Genomic DNA, 22,635 nt, shown 5'->3' with positions numbered 1-22,635 from the left:
AGGCCAAAGGGATTTAAGGCTTACATAGAGGGAAGTAGAATTGCTAACAGAACATAAACTACTTAGAAGCCAAAGGAACAGGAAAGAATGTTGATTGTTAAGTGTTTGAATTTGGGAATATCTCTTAATATATACTAAGAACATATTAATTTATATAATACCCTTAGTCTAATTGGTATCAACTAATTAAGGCATAGATGAAAACAATTTTGATCTAGGTGTGAATGTCTCCTACATACATCTGACACATTGAACATGTTAGTATATGCATTGTATTTAAAAATCATCTGTTCATGATTTGTATCTTGAGTCTCATTCTGTGAATGAGGGATGTGATTTCCTCTAAATTCTACAATAAACATTTATAGTAATAAAAGCTTAATTCTACACTTCTGATACATGGGAAAATACTTTGGATGATATGGAAAGACTGATGTAAAGTGAACAGTAACATTTGATATTTAAGGAAATTTTAGCAATTAAATAAACATGCAAAAAATATGGACAGAAAGTTATTTCCTCTTATTTATTTTTCAGTGAACACATATCTGTATCCTAAATTAATTTCCAAGCATAGATCTTGTGCTAAATCCTGAGAGAAAAAAATAGAAGCCTCCTTTCCTTCATACGCTCTATAAGTAATCATATACTCTAAATGTTAGTATCAATCAATGTATTTTCAGTCTCCTCAATATCCCTTATGTTGTGAGAATAAAAACCACACTAGGAAAATGGTTCACAATTAATGACATAAAAATCATAGAAAAATGTGAAACTCATTATTTTAGATATATTGAGCAGCACACTATCTTAACAAGCTCTTAGAAGAAAAGATAATAGCCTTGCCCTTCCAATATAGAAATTGAATCTACCTTCTTTTGATCTTAAACTGCAAGAGGTAGGGTTGTTAATAAAGGGTTGTTAATAACTTCATGAAGCAGAAATAGCAATAGTGAAGTCTGACTGTTATGCATTAAAATTCTAGGTATGATATCAGCCCCAAGTGAATGTAGAGAAATTTGCCTACCTAGGGGGTGCTGTTCAACCAGTAACCATTCTTATTTTATCTTCCAAAACCGAATACAAGCAATTTTTGTAATTGTAATTACTTTTTTATTCTAAACTATGTGTATTTTTGGAGAAGGCAATGGCAACCCACTCCAGTGTTCTTGCCTGGAGAATCCCAGGGACGGGGGAGCCTGGTGGGCTGCCGACTATGGGGTCACACAGAGTCGGACACGACTGAAGTGACTTAGCAGTAGCAACATGTGTATTTTTCCTCTCTCAGGATACAATATAATCCTGAGATAATGTTGTATATATAATATATTATATATATAAAATATTTTCCATTTCATACAATTGAACATATAGTTATTATCCTGCATACACACTTTTGTTTTTCCCCAAAATGATGTAGCTTTTTAGGGTCAGAAGTTTTATATAATTATTTGCATATAGAATCTATGAGTCTATATGCTCAGTAAATATTCGTGAAAGTGAAAGTCACTAAGTCGTGTCCAACTCTTTGCGATCCCATCGACTATCTAGTCCATGGAATTCTTCAGGACAGAATACTGGAGTGGGCGGCCTTTCCCTTCTCTAGGGGATCTTCCCAGCCCAGGGATTGAACCTCGGTCTCCCGCATTGCAGGCAGATTCTTTATCAGCTGAACCACAAAGGAAGCCCAACAATACTGGAATGGGTAGCCTATCCCATCTCCAGGGGAACTTCCTTACCCTGGAATTAAACTGGGGTCTCCTGCATTGCAGGCAGATTCTTTACCAACTGGGGTATCAGAGAAGCCTGTAATTATTCATAATAAACGCTAAAAATCATGGTATACTTGACCTGAAAAGGACTATGAAATAATACTTCTATTTTCTTTTCAGTGAAAAACCTGAGGCCAAAAAGGTTTAGATATTTGCCCAATATTAGTTTGTAATCTGATTAATTATACTCTTATCAAAATAAAATTCAAATAAATTGTACCTTGTACTTCAGACAATTCAAAAGTACACTTTTCATTGAATATCTACTGAAATGTCCAAATTCACAATGTACCAAAAGATTTTTATTTCATGAAGGATCAATTAAACATCTAAATTTTTTGAGATCAGAATTTGAGGCAAAAATCCCCTGATAATTTTAATTAAACAAATAACACCCAGAAACAACATTATTTTTGACATCCAATCCATCTATATCTTAATATAATTGTAACGAGTACACCTTGCAATATCATCTCATAGGAAAATCCCCACTATTTTTTTCAATTCTATTTTGCTCAAGAAGGATAACTTTTCTTGCAGATTCTTGTCAATGTATCAGATTGTCTGTGAAAATATCAGAAGTCTGTCATTAAGCCACTGCTGGGCAAAAATCCCCCTAAAATTTTTAACATTTATGTTAAATGCATTTAACAAATATGTTGTTTTCTCTTTCACACTCACAGATTGTAAGTGAGTTGGTACATCTCAGCTTTGGACTAAGGTCTGCAAGTCCTCAGGGAGGGCTCAATTTCAAGCTAGAGTCCTGTAGTTTGGGTTGGAAGTCTCTGCTCTATGTTTTACCTAAGATCAGTGGGAAACTGTAAAAGAAAAAAGTCAAGGAAGTCTAAATAAAAGGAAGACAAGGAAGACAAAATAAAAAGTCAAGGAAGGCTTTAACCACACTGTCCTAGGGGACAGATTGAATACATGGGGACAACTGGTGATTTATAGCCAACAGTCAGGGTGAGGAGTCAATGAATGAAAAGCTACTAAGAGAAACTTGGTTAAGTATCAAGGGTGAGTGAGGAGAAGAACTTTATTATATATCAAGGGTGGGAGAAGAGCATGAATGACTATCCAGGGTGATGGGCTTCTTGATCAACTGCCTTAGGCTGATAGTTTAATAAAGCCAGGCTCAGCAGGCCAAGGCCAAGGAGAAGGTCTATTGAACTAAGGGCTTAAAGAAGACTGAGTAAGGTTGGGTCAAGGATGAATTCCTTGTCAGGGCTCAAGGAAAGTTCCTGCTACCCTCAGAGTGTGTGCTTCTCAAGACAGTGGTAGAAATACAGGAAGACAAGCTCCATTGCAAGCACATTGCAAGCCTTTGCTTACATCAGGTTTGCTACCATCCCATTGGCCAAAGCTGGTCACATGGCCGAACCATCTGTGGAGCCTGGAAATAAATACTATTCACAACAAGAGGTGGAAGGGAATGAATATTTGCAGAAATATAGCCCATACTACCACTGGATACAATCCCTCACTCTCTATTCAGAGAAACATCCGAGTCTAGGGTTTTTGGTGGTAGAACAAACGGAGCATTTACATTCAAGAACAACTTCACTGATCTCTTCTCCCTTCTCCCCTCTCATTCAAACATATCACTTCATACTTTGCTCTGTAGCCTGGAAATTTTCTCACACCTACTAAGTTTTACTTAGGTCAGAGAATAGAAGAAGTCATTCTTCCAACTGCTTCCTAATTAGTCCACTGTGCTTTAAGTAATTTCTTTTTATTTTGAGAGCAAAGGGGAATAAGAAATATAAAATGATATACCCACAGATTAATACAGACCTAGGTATTATGGGGTAATATAAATAATTTTAGGGGACTGATAAGCAAAAGATGTAAAATTATGAACATAAAAATAGGCAGGAAAATGAATGCTTATGTAAAATGACTAAAGATATCATGATAAATATTTAAAATTTGAAAATCTCAAAAAGGTTATAAAACAATGAATTATCTGCTTCTATAAGTCAAACACCTCTATAAGTTTTCCTAAGTATTTGCATAATTTTTGATCATTTCTCCACATAGCAATATTCTAATTATCTATAAAAATAATAGACACATTAGTCAACATTTAATCTTGAATGTAGTTAAGAAAATTACCTTTCATCTTCACAACTCATGATTCCATTATGTAAAGTTTTAGAATTTGTGTCAAAAATTGGTTTTAGCAAATATCTTTCATATACAAGCTATAAGATTTGGGGGTTTTAGTCAATAATTTTATGACAGGAGAGGGTTTCGATTTTCATAGGCATCTATGAGAGTTAATCTTCTTGTTATAATTTTATATGGTGTGTGTGTGTGTGTGTGTGTGTGTATGATTTATAGTTGAGCAAATGCTCCTCTTTTGGTTCCAAACATATAACCTTTGTCTTTGCTTTTTTTGTCATGGTACTGGTTGAGTTCATACAGCAGGCTTTTAGAGTATTTCTAAAATGCATTCATATAGTAGGTGCTTAGCAATAACTTTCATGTACAAGGTGCCAAAGAAGAAAACGTGCTCTTCATTACAAACCTCTTTCCACAAAATTCGCAGATAGATGCCTCATCCAAATGTGTAAGTCTTGAATTTGGAGGCATAATACTGATTCTGGGGAAAAGAAGAGGGTAAGAATGGAGATGGGAGTTGAGGAAGAATCTCACAAAATTTACTTAACTGCCTTTCAACCCAGGAATGCACCAGGAATGCTGTTCACACCTTTATCCTTCCACAGGGCATGTAGACTAGCTGAAGGAGGGCAAGAGTGTTGGCCTGGATTAGTCTACCCATGCAAGTCAACATCCTGAGAGGGGAGACAGAAGAATCATTTCCCCTTAGGAAACACATGGAGTTATTTTCACACAGAGCAATAAGTATAGCCTCAAATATGAGAGTTATTGAATTAAGACGCAAGCACATTTAGGAGTTCCCTATCATGAATAGTGCTTCCCTGGTGGTTCAGATGGTAAAGAAGCTGCCTGCAATTCAGGAGACACCAGTTCCATCCCTGAGCTGGGAAGTTCTCCTGGGCAAGGGAATGGTTACCCACTCCAATATTCTTGCCTGAGGAATTCCATGGATAGAGGAGCCTGGTGGGCTACAGCCCCTGGGACTGCAAAGAATCAGACATGACTGGGTGACTAACACTTTTCACTTTCACCATATGAGCTGTGAGCACTGAAGCCGCACCCTCTCTGAGTCACGGTCACCAAGTACAGTGGCATGCATGTGGTCAGCTCTCAAGTCTCGTTATGTTTCTAAGTACATTCTTGTTTCATCCTCTGTTTTTTTCTTTAGATGCAAGGCTTAGTCTAGTTAGATCAGTGAGTTTTCATTTCATCTGTGACAGTGGCCACACCAATTTCTGATTTCTCTATGATTTCTAGACCTCTGCTACCTCTCTATCTTTCTTAAATATTAGTTTTTAAAATTTCTGGTTGTTAAAACCTTTTTGGTCTTATTGTGAGATTAAGTATCTTCTTCCACTTCATAGCAAACCTGGATCCCTTAAGTCATCCCAGAAGGCAGATCACCCCAGGTGCCCTTTTGGTACATGTATTTAATAATCCCCCAAAGAAAAGTAATTCCAAGTTCTCTGAGGCTTTCTCATACTCTTCAACAAAGAGTACAGAAATGCTACTTATATCACTCAACATATATGATAATTATAACTATAAAATGCTTGGAATTTTAAAATTCCATACTTGTTTCCATGACAAATTGAAATAAGAGAGACAGTAATACTTCAAGGTCCAACTCCATTTTTAAAAATAGGCTTGAAGTTATTCCTTGATGTGTTCATTTTACCCAACACTTGTAAAACCTATTAGCACATGGTATTCCAGCACTATGAGGACAGACACTAAAAATGAATTCATTGTCATCATTTGACCCTGTTCCAACTTGAAATCTTTGTGTTTACTATTCAAGGTGTTTTTATATCATTAACTTATTCATTGACAAATTCAGTATTGATTCAGGTAGTGCTGTATGATCTGGATAATAGTTGTCCAAAATATATTATCTCCTTTCCCCTAGGCACAGACTGAGCCTTTCATTTAGGCATTGCCATGTAACTAAATTTTATACTAATGCATTCACATAAATGTTATGCAGTCCAGTTGCTAATCTGCTGAATGAAAAACTTCCAGTACTCTCTGTCATGCTCTTTCATTCATCTGACCGACATGATGATGCCTTTGTGGTCATGGGAAGACACAGATTGAAAATTTCAAAGAAGAAAAAATCTTCTTTTGTGCTTGAATCATTATGTTTGGATTTCCTTTACAGCATGTTAACTTATCTTTTAAATAATCTGACATTAAATAGACAAATAAAATGAAGTAATTCCATAAAACCATAGGCATTCAACTATAATTTGCTTATTCCAATATCCTAATTGTCATGGATCATTGGAAAAAGCCCATAACTATGTAATAGACCCTGGCAGAATGTTGGATATGAGCCATTATCTAAAGGCTATAGGGTCCTACTAACTGACAGGGTTTATAAATGATACCACATAAAAATCAGAATGGAGACAGTAGGTCAGTATCTTCTACCTGCTCAAATCTGTCATTTCTGAGAATGGCAACTGCATATCCTCCTCACCTCATATATAAATTTACCTGTTTACTGGAAAGGAATCTCAAATTTAAAATATCTTGGGGAGGAAATAAGATAGGACTGGGCAGAGGGAAAAGTTGATTTGAAAAATATTTTCACCAGAATTCTGATCTGAGCACATGAAAATAAATCAACTGAGGCAAGTAAATCAGGTTTCTCCATCTCTCCAAGGCCAGTCTTTAGCTGTGGGCTGCCCATTGCTCTAGAAAGTTCACTTCTGCTCATGGTGAAAGGGCTCAGCTGATATCTGTTGACTGACAATGCTTCCAGTCACTGGAGGAATAAATGCTTCATGAATATCTCAGGGCCATGAGGGGACATGAGTAGCTCGACAATGCCTTAGAGGATCCATTATCAAGGGAGGTGGGGGGTGTCACTGACTTGGTTGAGAAAATGTTTAAGGGGAGCCCAAACTGACACTGATGTTTATCCCTGCCAAATATGTGCCATAATCTTTATGAGTAGCTGTAATATTTAATTATAATTTCAGTATTTAATTCAGAAAAGGCTTCAGCCAGAAGGAATAGAAATCATATTCACAAGCTGCATTAATAAGTGGTAGAAACTATTTCCTAGGACAGAATACAAATGGTGAGTACAAGCCCAGGGGAGAAAAGGCTATAAGTCTGAGAATGTCTTGCAAGACCGTGGCTATCACAGGCCAACTAACAACCTAGAACAGATATTCAGGGTGTTCAGTATGTATTTATTGACTGAAAAATAAGTCAGTTTAGGCTTTGTAAAGGAACTGTGTTCACCTGTGTATCCTCAGGGCTCATCACAATTACTAGCACAGAGTAGACTGTGAAAATAAGGTGAAGTAAATTTTAGGTTTATGATTCATTTATATTGAACAATGCTATATTTATAAAAAATATAATTGATGCATATGGACCCATAAAATGAATATCATTTAAAATATGCAAAAAAAAACTTTTCTGGAAATCACATCTTTTATTTTGGTCTACATCTTGCCAGTCAGCTTTTTTTCCTGCCATATTTTGCTGTGCTAACAAGCAGTCCCAGCATTTCAGTGACTTATATATAGGTTTTATTGTTGCCTCTGAGTAGGTTATAACTCTGTTGTGTAGCTAGAAACCCGAAACTAGACTGCATAAATAGTCCCTAAATTAATCCTGTGATGTGATTCTTCTGAGCAGAGGGACAGACCAAGGGCAGAGACATGTGATGGCCCTTAAAGCATGTGTGGGTGAAGCACATATAATTTTTACACATACCCCATTGATCACAAAGAGTCACATATCAATGGTATGGAATGTTAGACTCCTCCCATAGGAAGCACTGTATATCATATGACAGTGGGCAGGGATATGTAAGCATATAATACCTGAGGAAAGGAGAATTTGAAACAATTTGTTTATCAATAATTAAAAAGCAGACTTCCATAAATCTCTGTAAAAATTAAGCAAAAATGGCTTTTCTGTCAGGTATAAGTCATTGAATATTTTACATTTGTTCTTCAAACTCAAAAGAAACTATTCAAGATAATGCATATGAACCAAAGGTCTTGCAATTGACTTCATAGGAAAGCTTACTTAAAGCTTCGAGTTTTCTTTTCATGCTTGAGGTCAAAAATTGAATGACCTGAGAGATATAGATTCCTTGTAGGGCTCTGAAACACATGCTGTATGGATTTTATAAACATAGAAGATGTTAGAGAAGTGCTTTTCCCACTTTTCTGTTAGATCAAAAACATAGAGCTCCTATGACTTCTGTTCCATCAAAATCTACTGAAAAAAACATAAGTTAAATGTTATGGCACCAAAAACTATCCTTTGGATAGATAAGGAGAAAGTCTGAAATACAGGAAGTCAGATACCTCTATAAAAATAATATCAATGATAGTGACACATGTTTTCATTCAGGAGAGAATCCTGAATATTAGGATTCAGAGCTGGAAGAGAATGTCCTTACCTTGTACACAACTTTGTGCATTTTCAGTACTGCGCTCTATACTTACATTCCTGTTCAAAATATGCAAGCAAACAAACAAAACAGTTGAATACCTCCGGTGAATTACACACTTCAAAACTTTCCTCTTTGTTTCTCCCCATCTTTCTGTTTATTTTACCTTTATTGTTAGATAACCAAGAATGAATATTTAGTTTAGCAATCAGTTGCATTTCTTATTAAAATGCTACCAAAATAAATGCTTTTTGACTTTGTCTCTGTTCTTTTCCTCTGTATATTTGTCCTAAAATTACTCTATTTCACAAGTATTTTCAGATAGCTCGTGGCTGATTAGTACAATCTATCCTAAAATTCAAGAGATTGGAAATGATTTTCAAAGAGGTACTCCCGAATGAATGTAAATAGTGTGGCAAAATGAAAGGAAAAGGTACATTCTAAGGAAGGTGATTTATTGCCAAAGTACAAATGTAAACTGAACGTGATCAGACTTGAGAAAAATACAGCTGCTATGTCATAATACACAGAGAGATGATTTGCTGGGATGCCATTCTGCACATCTAAAATAACTGGTACACCCAATATTTACTGACATTCTTTCGCCTTCTCTAGCTTTGTAAACGCACAATTTTCCCATTCCATATCATTCTACTAAGTGGCTGGAGATTCAAGTAATAATTTCCTCTTCCAACATGTGCATTTGTATATGATTAAACAAAAATTATAATGATATATTTTCAGACTGATATTTGAAAACAACTGAAAAGAGCAAAGGGGTATACAGTTATCGCCATTATTGTTTGTGGTCATGTATTTAAAGCCTGCCAAGGGTAATTTTTCTGCAAGCCAGTTTTGCCTACACATGAAATCTTTTGGTTGCCTAGTTAGGATTATGGAATTATCACTGGCTCTATGTATATAGGAACTGAAAATGTTCTAAAATAAAAGCGCTCCCTTTTGCTCTTAGCATGTTGTTACTACAGAGTCAATATGACATGTACACATCACCATATTTAAAATGGATAACCAACAAGGACCTACAGTATAGCCCAGGGAACTCTGCTCAAATTTTGTAATAACCTAAATGGGAAAGAATTTGAAAAAAGAATAGATGCATGTATATGCCATAACTGAATCACTCTGTTGCACAACTGAAACTATCACAACATTGTTAATCAACTATATTCTAATATAAAATATAAAGTTAAATATTTTAATAGTCATCAACTACATAGATATGATTAAAATTATACTTTCTCAACATAAATGTATGTTACTGAACATGTTTGAATAATTCATACAAAATCCAATCATATTCACCAAAAATTAGAAAATCACATTAACATTTGTTGCATAACAAATCTTTGTGGCTTCATTATGCAAGTGGCTTAAAGCAACAACCACTTATCCAGGTCATGAATGTTGGTAAAAAGTTTCTTCCAGGGTAAAGTAGGGGCTCTTGGTTCCTCTAGTCTGTATTACACCTAGCTGATGGCGGTCAGAGCTGTTTACAGTTCTGTGGTCTGCTGTGGGTGGCTGCTTTTACATGACTCAGCTGAGATGGCATATGTCTTCCCCGTCACCAAAACTATATATTTTATAACTTCACATGGAAGAACTGGCGGGACCCCTCCTCTCTACCAAGAGCAGCAAGGGGACAAGCGCATAAGTTCAAGTACATTTTACTTGTGTCATATTTGCTACTGACCAATGGACATACTCGGTCACATGTCCAAGAATCAGAGTGTATGGGGGCTTCTGAAGGAGTGGGTAGATAAAGATGTGAATAAATGGTGACTGTGACTACTGAAATCTACCACAGGTTTACAATTCATATCATTGTCAAATACTGTAGCTTCCTTCCTTTCTTCTTCTCTTTCCTTCTTTCTTTCTTTTCTTGCTCCCTTCCTTCCTTCATTTTTCCTTTTATTTTCTGATATACCATAAATTTATCTGGCTTCTTTAATGATTTAATCCTAGTGTTTGATTTGCCATGTAAATTTTTATTTCCCTTATGATTAAAATACAAAGATTTCAACCAATGAAACATTTTTTTGTACTTTTCCCTTTAGTTAACTTTATGTATAGCCTTCAATTTACATCTCTTTATCAGAAAATGGCTTATTTTGAATAAGTTCTTTATACATGACATGGGTACAAGCATGACTTTTCCCAAATGAGCATGTAAGAAATAAATCCTGTAACTATCTCCCACTGGGAACCATTAAGCTGCTATAACAGTAGTTCAGAGTCAGCTTTCTTGCTTGTAATATTAAAGATCACCCTTGATTCCCCGAGGAATAGCTTAAGTTGGGTACAATCTCTCACTTGGCAACCATAAGTAGCAGCTTTTAGCAAAAATATTTTGAAAAGCACTCTCCAATATACCCTACCCTCCTAATACCATATGGACTACAGCTCTTATCACTAACTGTGTCAATACATAATTAACCTAATAAGTGGTAATTACAGGAAAGAAATGTATGGAAATATGGTATGGATTCAGACATTTGAATAAAAGTACGTGTGAGTGCTCATTCGCCCACTTGTTTCTGACTGTGCAACCCTATGGACTGTAGCCTGCCAGACTCTTCTGTCCATGGGATTTCCCAGGCAAGAGTACTGGAGTGGGCTGCCATTTCCTTCTCCATTAATAAAAGTATACTGATTTTCAAACACTGAAATAACAAAAGAAAATGAAATAGGAAAACCTTCACACTAAGTTTATTCAAAAGGAACATTGAAAAAATCAAGACTTGTCAAAATATTACTTTTAAATAATTTATCTGTTCTCATCACCAAACAATATCAAACAACTAAATACTAAATTTTGATTCACTTTAGTTCAGTTCAGTTCAGTCACTCAGTTGTGTCCAACTCTTTGCAACCCCATGGACTGCAGCATGCCAGCCTTCCCTGTTAATCACCAACTCCCAGAGCTTGCTCAAATTCATGTCCATCGAGTCGGTGATACCATCCAACCATCTCATCCTCTGTAACCACCTTCTTCTCCTGCCTTCAATCTTTCCCAGCATAAGGAAATGAGTCAGTTCTTTGCATCAGGTGACCAAAGTATTGGAATTTTAGCTTCAGCATCACTCCTTCCAATGAGTATTCAGGACTTATTTCCTTTAGGATGGACTGGTTGGATGTCCTTGCAGATTAAGAGATTCTCAAGAGTCTTCTCCAACACCACAGTTCAAAGACATCAATTCTTCAGAGCTTAACTTTCTTTATAGTCCATTCTCACATCCATACATGACTACTGGAAAAACCAGAGCTTTACCTAGACAGACCTTTGTTGGCAAAGTAATGTCTCTGCTTTTAAACATGCTGTCTAGGTTGATCACAGCATTTCTTCCAAGAAGCAAGCATCTTTTAATTTCATGGCTGCAGTCATCATCTGCAGTGATTTTGGAGCCCCCCAAAATAATGTATCTCACTGTCTCCATTGTTTCCCCATCTATTTGCCATGAAGTGATGTGACCGGATGGCATGATCTTAGTTTTCTAAATGTTGAACTTCAAGCCAACTTTTTCACTCTCCTCTTTCACTTTCATTAAGAGGCTCTTTAGTTCTTCTTCCCTGTCTGCCATAAGGGTGTGTCATCTGCATATCTGAGGTTATTGATATTTCTCCCAGCAATCTTGAGTCCATGTTGCACTTCATCTAGCCTGGCATTTCTCATGATATACTCTGCATATAAGTTAAATAAGCAGGGTGACAATATGCAGCCTTGACATACTCCTTTCCCTATTTGGAACCAGTCTGTTGTTCCATGTCTGGTTCTAACTGTTGCTTCTTGACCTGCATATAGATTTCTCAGGAGGCAGGTCAGGTGATCTGGTATTCTCATCTCTTTCAGAATTTTCCACAGTGATCCACACAGTCAAGGCTTTGGCACAGTTAATAAAGCAGAACCAGATGTTTTTCTGGAACTCTCTTGCTTATTCCATGATCCAGCAGGCGTTGGCAATTTGATCTCTGGTTCTTCTGACTTTTCTAAAGCCAACCTGAACATCTGAAAGTTCACAGTTGACATTCTGTTGAAGCCTGGCTTGGAGAATTTTGAGTATTATTTTCCTAGCGTCGAGATGAGTGCAATTGTGCAGCAGTTTGAACATTTTTTGGCATTCCTTTCTTTGGGATTGAGATGAAAACTGAACTTTTCCAGTTCTGTAGCCACTGCTAAGTTTTCCATATTTGCTGGCATATTAAGTGCAGCACTTTCACAGCATCACCTTTTAGGATTTGAAATTGCTCAACTGGAATTCCATTACCTCCCCTAGCTTTGTTCATAGTGATGCTTCCTAAAGCCAACTTGACTTAACATTCCAGGATGTCTGGCTTTAGGTGAGTGATCACACCATAATGGTTATCTTGGTCATTAAGATCTTTTTTGCATAGTTCTGTGTATTCTTGCCACCTCTTCTTAATATCTTCTGCTTCCATCAAGTCCATCATGTCTGTCCTTTATTGTGCACATCTTTGCATGAAATGTTCCCTTGGTATCTCTAATTTTCTTGAAGATATCTCTACTCTTTCCCATACTATTGTTTGATTAGGCAGGTTTTTAGATGTATCTATACAACTGTGCCATAAGAGGTGTTATAGATATGAGAGAGATAATATTGCTGACTAATTAATTGTTCTCATTTATTTCCTGAAAATTATGTCATTAAAAAAATAATTCTAAGATATTCACTCTCTGTATAATTTGTCACCTTCTTCAACTGATTTTCCATAAATTGTTAGTCATTCATGTCCAACTCTTTGTGACCCCATGAACTGTAGCCCCCATATTCCTCTGTCCAGGAATTCTCCAGGCAAGAACACTAGAGTGGGTTGCCATTTCCTTCTCCTGGGTATCTTTGTGACCCAGGGATAGAACCCAGGTCTCTCACATTGCAGGCAGATTCTTTATCGTCTAAGCCACCAGGAAAGCCAGATTTTCCAAAAGGCAAAAACAATTCAATGAGAAAAGGATGCCTTTTATTCAACAAATGATACTAGGAAAATTAGATATCCTCATTCAAAAAGACAGATTTATCACTTATATTGTACAAATTTTTAAATTCAAAATGAATCATACTCCAAAGTGTAATATCTAAAAGAACAAAACTTTTAGAAGAAAGCATAAGAGAAAAATATGTGTGGCCTTAGGTTAGGCAAAAATTTCTGGGATACAGTCTCCAAAGCATAAATCATATTAAAAATAATAATAATATGGAATTTTTCAGATTTAAATAAAACACAACTTTTGCACTTCAAAACACACCATTAAGAAAATTAAAATTTCAGAAAAAATTTTTGCAAATCATATTTTTAAATTTTCAAAACATGTAGAGAAATCTTACAATGGTCAGAAGAGAAACTCCAGTTAAAATGAGCAAAATTTTGAAGAGATATTTCACCAAAGACATGGATAATAGTCACATGAAAAAAATGATCATGCTAAAAGTCATTAATCATTAGAGGAATTAAAATTAAAACCTCATTAGTATACCACTTCTTATCACTAGAATTGTTGTAATAAAAAAGATATGCGTTCTAAAAACTAGAATAGATTTTTACTGAATAGTGGTATAACTGATGGTATATGTTTCTTAAAGGTCCAAATGTAATAAAAAAAAATGGAAAAAAGAGAAAAAAAAAAAGATAGCACAAGCAGTTGACATATATATGGCAAACTGGAACAATTTACATCGGTTGTGGGAATATAAACTAGTGCAGTGACTTTAAAAAACAGTACGGCAATGTATTTTTTAAAATTAATAAGTGTAAAATATGAAAAAGTGATTCCAAGAATTTTCTTTGTGGTCCAATGTCTAAGATTCTGAGCTCCTGATGCAGGGAGCATTAATTCAATCCCTGGTCAGGGAACTAGGTCCCACAGGGCTCCCCTGGAGGCTCAGATGGTAAAGAATCTACCAGCAATGCAGGAGACCCGTGTTGGATCCCTGGGCCAGGAAGATTCCCTGGAGAAGGAAATGGCAATCCACTCCAGTATTCTTTCCTGGAGAATCCCATGGACAAAGAAGCCTGGTAGGCTACTGTCCAGGGGTTCCAAAGAGTCAGACATGACTGAGCAACTAATACTTTAACTTCACAACTAAGAGTTCACATGTCCAAGTTATAACTGTTCCTTGTGCCACAAGTAAGACCCAGCACAGCCAAACAAATAAATATTTAAAAAGAAAAAGTCATTCCATTCCTAGAAATATATCCAAAAGAATGAAAACGTATGTCCATGCAAAGGCCTGTACTTATTCAGCATCATTATTTATAATTTCAGAAAGTGGAAACTATCTAAATGCTTATCAACTGGTGAATTGATAGATAGAATATGGTATACAGAAACAATAGAATACTATTGAGCAGTATAAATGGAATGAATTATCAATGCTTCCACATGGATGAGACTCAAAATATTATGCTAATTTAAAGACTCCAGAACAAAAGACCACATATTTTATAAGTCAGTTCTGTAGAGAGAAATCAGTGGTTCCTTGGGGTTGGGATAAGACTGAGGATTGACTGGCTCCAAATTAGCACCAGGGATCACAATGGGTGATTTGAATATTTTAAAATTGGGTTGTGGTGATGGTTGTACAACTGTATAAATTTATTACAACTTGTTGAATTGTACATTTAAAGTGGGTGGATTTTATGGTCCATAAGTTATAGTTCACTAAATGTGCTGAAGCTAAAGGATATCAGAACTGTGAGTATTATTTCAAAAAACTGGAAATGAGAACTGGCCTTTGCATATATACAATTGATATGATATTAGTAGGAAAACTAATCTTTTCTCCTCTTATATCAAACATGATTTATACCATATATAACAGAGCAGTAAGAGATAATAAATAATTGTCCTTTTATAATGTCAATTTAGCATAAGTATTCTAACATTTTCTGACATTCTACCCTTCTGTAAATATGAAATTGTGCAGTTTCATATACATGTATATTGACTAGGCATTTCTAGAAGCAGGGCAACGTTTTGTATTTTCATGCAGATGACTTTATTTTTCCACTATCCCAGGTGTTGGAAAATATAGACTTTAAGCTATGACTTCTGCATTTGAATATCACCATTCTGCCTTTTGAAATCCTAGTTAGATGCTCATTCCATTTGAAAACATGTAAATTAACAGTGTTTAAAGGTCTGTATAGTCAAAGCTGTGGTTTTTCCAGTAGTCATCTATGGATGTGAAAGCTGTATCACAAAGAAGGTTGAGAACTGAAGAAATTATGCTTTCAAATGTGGTGCTGGAGAAGACTCTTGAGAGTCCCTTGGACTGCAAGGAGATCCAGTCAGTCAATCCTAAAGGAAATCAACCCTGCATATGCACAGGAAGTACTGGTGCTGAAGCTGAAGCTCTAATATTTTGGCCACCTGATGTGAAAAGCTGACTCATTGGAAAAGATCCTGTTGTTGGGAAAGATTGAGGGCAGGAGGAGAAGGTGAGATGATTGGATGGCATTACCAACTCAATGTCCATGAGTTTCAGCAAACTCTGGGAGATAGTGAATGACAGGGAAGTCTGCCCATGGGGTGCTGCAGTCCATGGAGACCACAAATAATAGGACATGACTTAGCAACTTAACCAGAACAACATTTTCTCAATTAAATTTTATCCAAATTCTTCATCACAGTTGTGAAACTTTCTGAAAAAGTATTACTGTGTTTATTTTTGTCTGGACTATATGTCTAGTCATTTTACCTAAGATTGTCTACTTTTTGGCAGTCGTGTCTTACTTTAATCATGTAGAGCCTATATGAAATAAAATTCTAGTTTATACACATGTGTGCTGCTATTTAGAAGGGTCTTTATCACCCAGGGATTATAGATTTCAGTTAACAATAGCAAAGAAGCTTGGCATCCTAAAATTTGTCATTTGCATTGTAATGATTTCCAGTATCCCTTAAAAGTTTTCTCTAATCATCTTTTTTATTGCAAATGGAATAAAATTTGCTCAGCCATTTATCAGAAACTATGCCTCTCCTTGGGTGCCCTTGATAAATATGCTGACCATAAATGGGCTATTTATCAAATAAAACCCCCAGACAACTCAGAGGAAAGTGTGCAGACTGCCTTACTCCACTAAAAATCCAATACTTGAGACTTCCCTGGTGTTCTGGTGGTTAAGAACTCGTCGGCCAATGCAGGGGGCATTGGTTTGATCCCTGGTCTGGGAAGATTCCACATGCCAGGGGCAGCTAAGCCCTTGGAACACAACTACTGAGCCCATGTGCCTAGAGACCCAGCTCTGCAACAAGATAGCCCACTGAAATGAGAAACCTATACACCGCAACAAAAAACCCATGCCCAAGCATAATGCAACTGAGAGAAAGCATGCCCCGAGAGACCCAGCACAGATAAAATAAGTACATACAGTTTTAAAATGTATTTAATTATTAACCTAGACACAAATAACTTTTTTTTTTTAATCCAGTAAGTCCCCCCTAGGACTGGATGGAATGATGGTACAACAAGCATCTTTATTGTGTGTTATTTTTGTCTTGATGTTGTTTTTGTTAAGATGAAGTACACACACCTTTCTCCCTATATCAAGATTTTATTATTTTCAAAAAGTAGTGTTGGGACTTTGGTTTAGCCCTCCCGTCTCAATGCTGGTAGGTAAGATCACTAAAGAAGGAGAATGACTTTTACTTGCCCACTGCCTTCATGCTGCTGCTATTGCTGCTAAGTCGTTTCAGTCGTGTCCGACTCTGTGATCCCATAGACGGCAGCCCACCAGGCTCCCCTGTCCCTGGGAGTCTCCAGGCAAGAACACTGGAGTGGGTCGCCATTTCCTTCTCCAATGCATGCATGCATGCTAAGTCGCTTCAGTCGTGTCCGACTCTATGTGACCCTATGGACAGCAGCCCACCAGGCTCCTCTGTCCACAGGATTCTAGAGAATTTATCAAGACAATGGATTTATCAAGACACTGGAGTGTGTTTCCAGTTCCTCCTCCAACTGCCTTCATACTCTTTGTCAATTTTCTTTCAATGGCGAGGTCAGCACACAACGGAGGGGCAACAGCGCAACAGCGCGGCAGCCTGAAGGCTTTCAGGACCTACTGGGATATGGGTGCTCACCTCCCATTAACACTCTATTTTACGTATGAATTTAGCCTTATCAAAGATTAGCAGTGGTGGGATCACAACCATTGGCGCTTCCTGAATGAAATCTGAAGCGGGTCTTCATACACTGAAGGGCGGGGATTAAAGGAAGCGAAGAGAGGCAAGCCACCCAGATGCGCAGACAGCCGGTTTGTAAAGCGCCGCTCGCCCACCCCTGCCACCCCTGCCCGCTGGAAGCCTGCACGTTTCCAGACAGGTCTCACCTGCGTCCAGGCCCGTGTGCTGTCCAGATGGTCTCCGCACCACAGTGCTCTCTCAGGGCTGCCTCCGTGAAGCAGCTCCCACTGCGGGAACCGGGCAGAATGCCCCTCCCAAAGATGGAGAAATCGGAGAGCCACTGATTACAATCACGTTTGAGGGTCAGCCTGGGGTCACGTCCTCTCCATGACCCCTCCCAGTGCTATTTGTGGGCTTCTTAAAGCGAAATATATACACGTATATATCCTGGAGGAGGGCATGGCAATGACACTCCAGTATTCTTGCCTGAAGAATTCCCCGTGGACAGAGAAGCCTGGAGGGCTAGTCCATGAGGCTACAGAGTCAGACACGACTGCGCGATTAAGCAGCAGCAGCAGCATACATTTGTATATATATGATGTGGACTGTTTTAAATGTCTTTATTGAGTTTGTTACAGTATTGCTTCTGTCCTATGGTTTGGGTTTTTGGCCGCAAATCGTGGGCTTCCTGGGTGGTGCAGTGGTAAAGAACTTGCCTGGCAATGTAAAAGATGTGGGTTCATCCCCTGGGTCGGGACTGAAATGGCAACCCATTCCAGTATTCTTACCTGGGAAATTCCATAAACAGAGGAGCCTGGCGGGCTACAGTCCATGGGGTTGCCGAGTCAGGTGTGGGATCTTAGCGTCAGGCCAGGGATAGAACCAGTACCCCCTGCACTGGAAGCGGAAGTCTTAATCACTGGACCACCAGGATAGTCCCCTGGGGGCTTCTTTACACTGGAGTCACTTTAGAACGGTTTAATTCAGAGCCTGAGTTGCAAGAGCAAATAAGAGACTTACATGGCCAAAGACCAGATGGTCACAAATTTCTCAATTGTATGCTTGACCTTATACTAAAGAAGATAAAACTGGAAGTATCAATGGTTTTGGAAAGACCAGTTTTTTTTTTTCTCTCTCTCTCTTTTTTGCTTTCTCCCCTCTCCTGACCTATATATATAGTTATGTAAAAGCGTTAGTTTCCCCTTTCTGATTATTTTATTTCAGTGGCAGAGGTTTGATCATAGAACCTAAAAGTATGAAAGAGGCTAAAATATATTCTCTTTATTTAGATCCCTTCTTAAAGATGAAGATATTAAAAAATAATATGCCAATTCAATTAAAAATAAATGGACTATGAAAAAACATATAGAAAAGAGGAGATTAAAACTACTAAAATGTAAAACAGGATATTGATATAAAGTGCAATATTAGTATTTTCTATTAGTACATCCAATTTTGACTACATTTTAGAGAATATGACATTAAAGATACATTATAAAAGCTACTAATCAAGAAATAAGTAATTTTGCTTAAAAATTAATATGATATATATAAGGGAATCATTTTATTATCAAAGTAAACAAACATTCAGAACCACAAAACATTTAATCCATAAAACTTTAGCTCTTTATACATTTTATAGAAAAAAGTATGAAACATATCTGAATTTAAAAATATTTCCTATATCAAATATTTATATGAGATTTGGTTATAAAGTTTAAATATTTTAAATTTATGAAAGATGCAAATTAGAGGCAAACAGAAATATAAAGTTGTTGAACAGAAAAAAATATTCAGATCTTTGGATTTATGTTGTTTTACTAAGCTATTAACATATGCTTGGATTTCTAGAGTGCATTATCTCTGATAGCCTTGACATTCAACATGTTTGATATTTTATAATTCTATTTATCAAGTGCTTGATCCCTGGGTTAGGAAGGTCCCCTGGAGAAGGGAAATGCTACCTATTCCAGTATTCTGACCTAGAGGATTCCATGGACTATATAATCCATGGGGTTTCAGAGTCAGACAGGATTGAGTGACTTTCACTTTCACTTTCATCACAAGCTCAGTTGTGTCAGAAACTTTCAAATCCTGTGGACTGTAGCCCAACAGGCTCCTCTGTCCCTGGGATTCTCCAGGCAAAAATACTGCAGTGGGTTGTCATTTTCTTCTCCAAGTGATTTTCTAGACCAGGGATTGAATCTGCATCTTTTGTGTCTGTTGCATTGCAGGAGGATTCTTTACCACTTGAACCACGGAGTGGAGTATTTTATAATTATTTTACACGACTAATAATAACATTAACTAATTTTTAATGTTATTATTCTTACCACAAAGTTGACCCTTAGATATATAATTGTATCATGGATTGCCAAAAAATTTTTCTCATTTAAATTCTCTTTGTAAAAATGAATTTTGAGTTGGATCCATCTTCTCTTTATAAGTAATGCTAACTCCAGACTTCTCAATGTCGGTCAGTAGCACCAATATTTCTTTAGTTATTTAAACTTGAAAATTCAGATTAACCTTTAATATCATCTTGTGCATTTTCATCTCTATTCAGGAAGCTGTAGTCTCTTATAATTTCTTATTTCAAAATTGCATTTGTATTTATTCTTTATTTATCCTATTCCATGCCCTGGCTATACCTGAGTCCCTTCATAATGGTGTCCCTTTCTTGAATCCCAGTTAGATTAAAAAATAAACAACTCAGTTTTATAGTTGATATAATGTATGATAACTTAATATGCTTATTAATTTACCACAACACATGTCTTAGGCCCCAACTGGCTAGTTCACATAAGTATCAAGCCTGAATATCTGAATTGCTCTACTTAATCAGATTGTTACCTTCTTTTAGCTCCCACTTTAATCCCAGCTACATTTGGTGGCCTTTCCAAAGAACCACAGCATTTATTAGTTTTGATCATATACCTTATGTTTCTCATTTTCACATACTGAGCAATCCCTTGGCCCATCCCCTTTGACTGTCCTGTCCTGTCCTGTCCCTTTGACTAAGGAGAAATTTTCCCTTTGTGAAAAGTATCAGGCATTAGGAAGGTGAGAGCTGGGATTCTACTGATTGATGGCCACTCACAGCCTAAGGAAAAAATGTATTATTATCAGATGTGTGTAAGTCAGAAAACTCAGTTTTGGAGCAGGTATGATTTTGTGAAAATATAAAAAACATATTAGAATAAGATCTACTGACTATGAACCGTGACCCTGATCCTGACACTCTCGGTGTGATCTTGAGCAAAGGATATTTCATACCTGAACCTCATCATCTATGATCTATAGTTATATCATCTATGAAATGGTGATAAAAGTATCTTTTACCCAGTTTTTGTAACATTCACATGAGATAATTTTATGTCAATCACATATATTGTCTTTAAAAACTAGTCCCTTCCTTCTATATGAGATTGAGTCTCATGTACATTTCTAGTCAAGATAGTGAGAAAATTATTGAGGTAGGTCTGATCTCTGCCTGTATGCAACTCTGTTTAGTCAGAAGTTCACTGTATTACTTTGTAGTTGTTTTTTTTTTCAAATTTTTTTTTAAATTAAAATTTTTGACTGTGCTGAGTCTTCACTTCTGTGTGCAGGCTTTCTTTAGCTGTGGGGAGTGGGAGCTACTCTTCCTTTGTGGTGTGTGGGCTTCTCATTGTGGCAGCTTCTTTTTTTGTGGAGGACAGGCTCTAGGGAACTTGGGCTAAGTAGTTACGGTACATGGGCTTAGTTGCCACACAGCATGTTGTATCTTCCCCAACCAGAGATTGAACCCAGGTCCCCTCCATTGGCAGATTCTGGGTCATCATAGAAGTAGAAGTTCACTCTTTTGTGACAAAGCCTTCAGCTAGTTGCATCTTTTACTTTTTAAATGTGGTGTTTATTTCTGTTTCAAATGGAGATGTATTTATCATCTTAGGGTAGAGTGGCATTTCACTGTTGAATGCTCAGTTTATATACAGTTGTTGATGGTAAAATATTTAGTTGCTGTAAATTTTTGAGGACCAAATATTTTTTTCAATGATCTCTAGAGATTATAGTGTTTACTAGTTTGCATTCGCAAAGCAATGTGCATTGCTGAATTCAACCATTACTTGTTCAGTGGGTCCTGAAAATATTAGTCAGCTCTTGAGGTAAAAATGCTGTTTCTTAACAAAATCAAGATTTTTCTTCCACCATTGAAATTATATCTCCATGGCGCATTGGGAAGACCCAGAGGGATGGGATGGGGAGGGAGGTGGAAGGGGGGATCACTATGGGGAACACATGCAAATCCATGGTTGATTCATGTCAATGTATGGAAAAAACCACTACAATATTGTAAAGTAATTAGCCTCCAACTAATAAAAAAATAGAAAAAAATTTTTTAAGAAAGAAATTATATCTCCAAAGCTGCTATATTCAGATTATATAGAAACAGCTGACTCATTTGAAAAGACCTTGATGATGAGAAAAATTGAAGGGAAAGGGGGAAGGGGGCAACAGAGGATGAGATGGTTGGATGGCATCACCAAGTCAATGGACATGAACTTGGGCAAACTCCAGGAGGTGGTGAAGGACAGGGAGGCCTTGCATGCTGTAGTCCATGGGGTCACAGAGTCGGACACAACTTAGTAACTGAACAACAATAACAACAGAAATGAAGAAATACTAGAGAAAAGTTTCAGAGTTTAGAGATTATTAAAATTAACTCTGGAGTTCAGCTGACATGATTCAAATTCTGACTCTAGTGATTATCATGTTTATGACCATTTTATATTATTTAGCTTCAGTATGTAAACTGGAGAAAATAATATTACCACCTTCTTATGAAAGATAAATATATAAGTAAAATGTTTATCCCTCTGCCTGACAAACAGTAAGTGCTCAGTAAACATTAATCCATTTATTATTGGTAATAATTGTTGCAGTGTCTTATTGCTTTTAGATGACTAGCCGATTTTTTTATTTCCTGCTACACTCTCTGGCAGTTGATTTTATCCAGTTATTTTGAATCATCAGCTCACCATAGAGAATCTGGGTATCCTGCCTTCATGTGAATCCCAAAATATTTGACATCACCTTTCTGCAGACTGATCTTTTCCTTCTGCCCCGTGTCATTGACATAACTGTGAGCCTAGCATATACGATAACACACTAACATT

Source organism: Odocoileus virginianus, chromosome 14, assembly GCF_023699985.2.
Source record: "Odocoileus virginianus isolate 20LAN1187 ecotype Illinois chromosome 14, Ovbor_1.2, whole genome shotgun sequence".
Taxonomy (NCBI): Eukaryota; Metazoa; Chordata; class Mammalia; order Artiodactyla; family Cervidae; genus Odocoileus; species Odocoileus virginianus.
The sequence above is the reverse complement of the archived record's forward strand: the minus strand, read 5'-3'. Positions refer to the sequence as shown.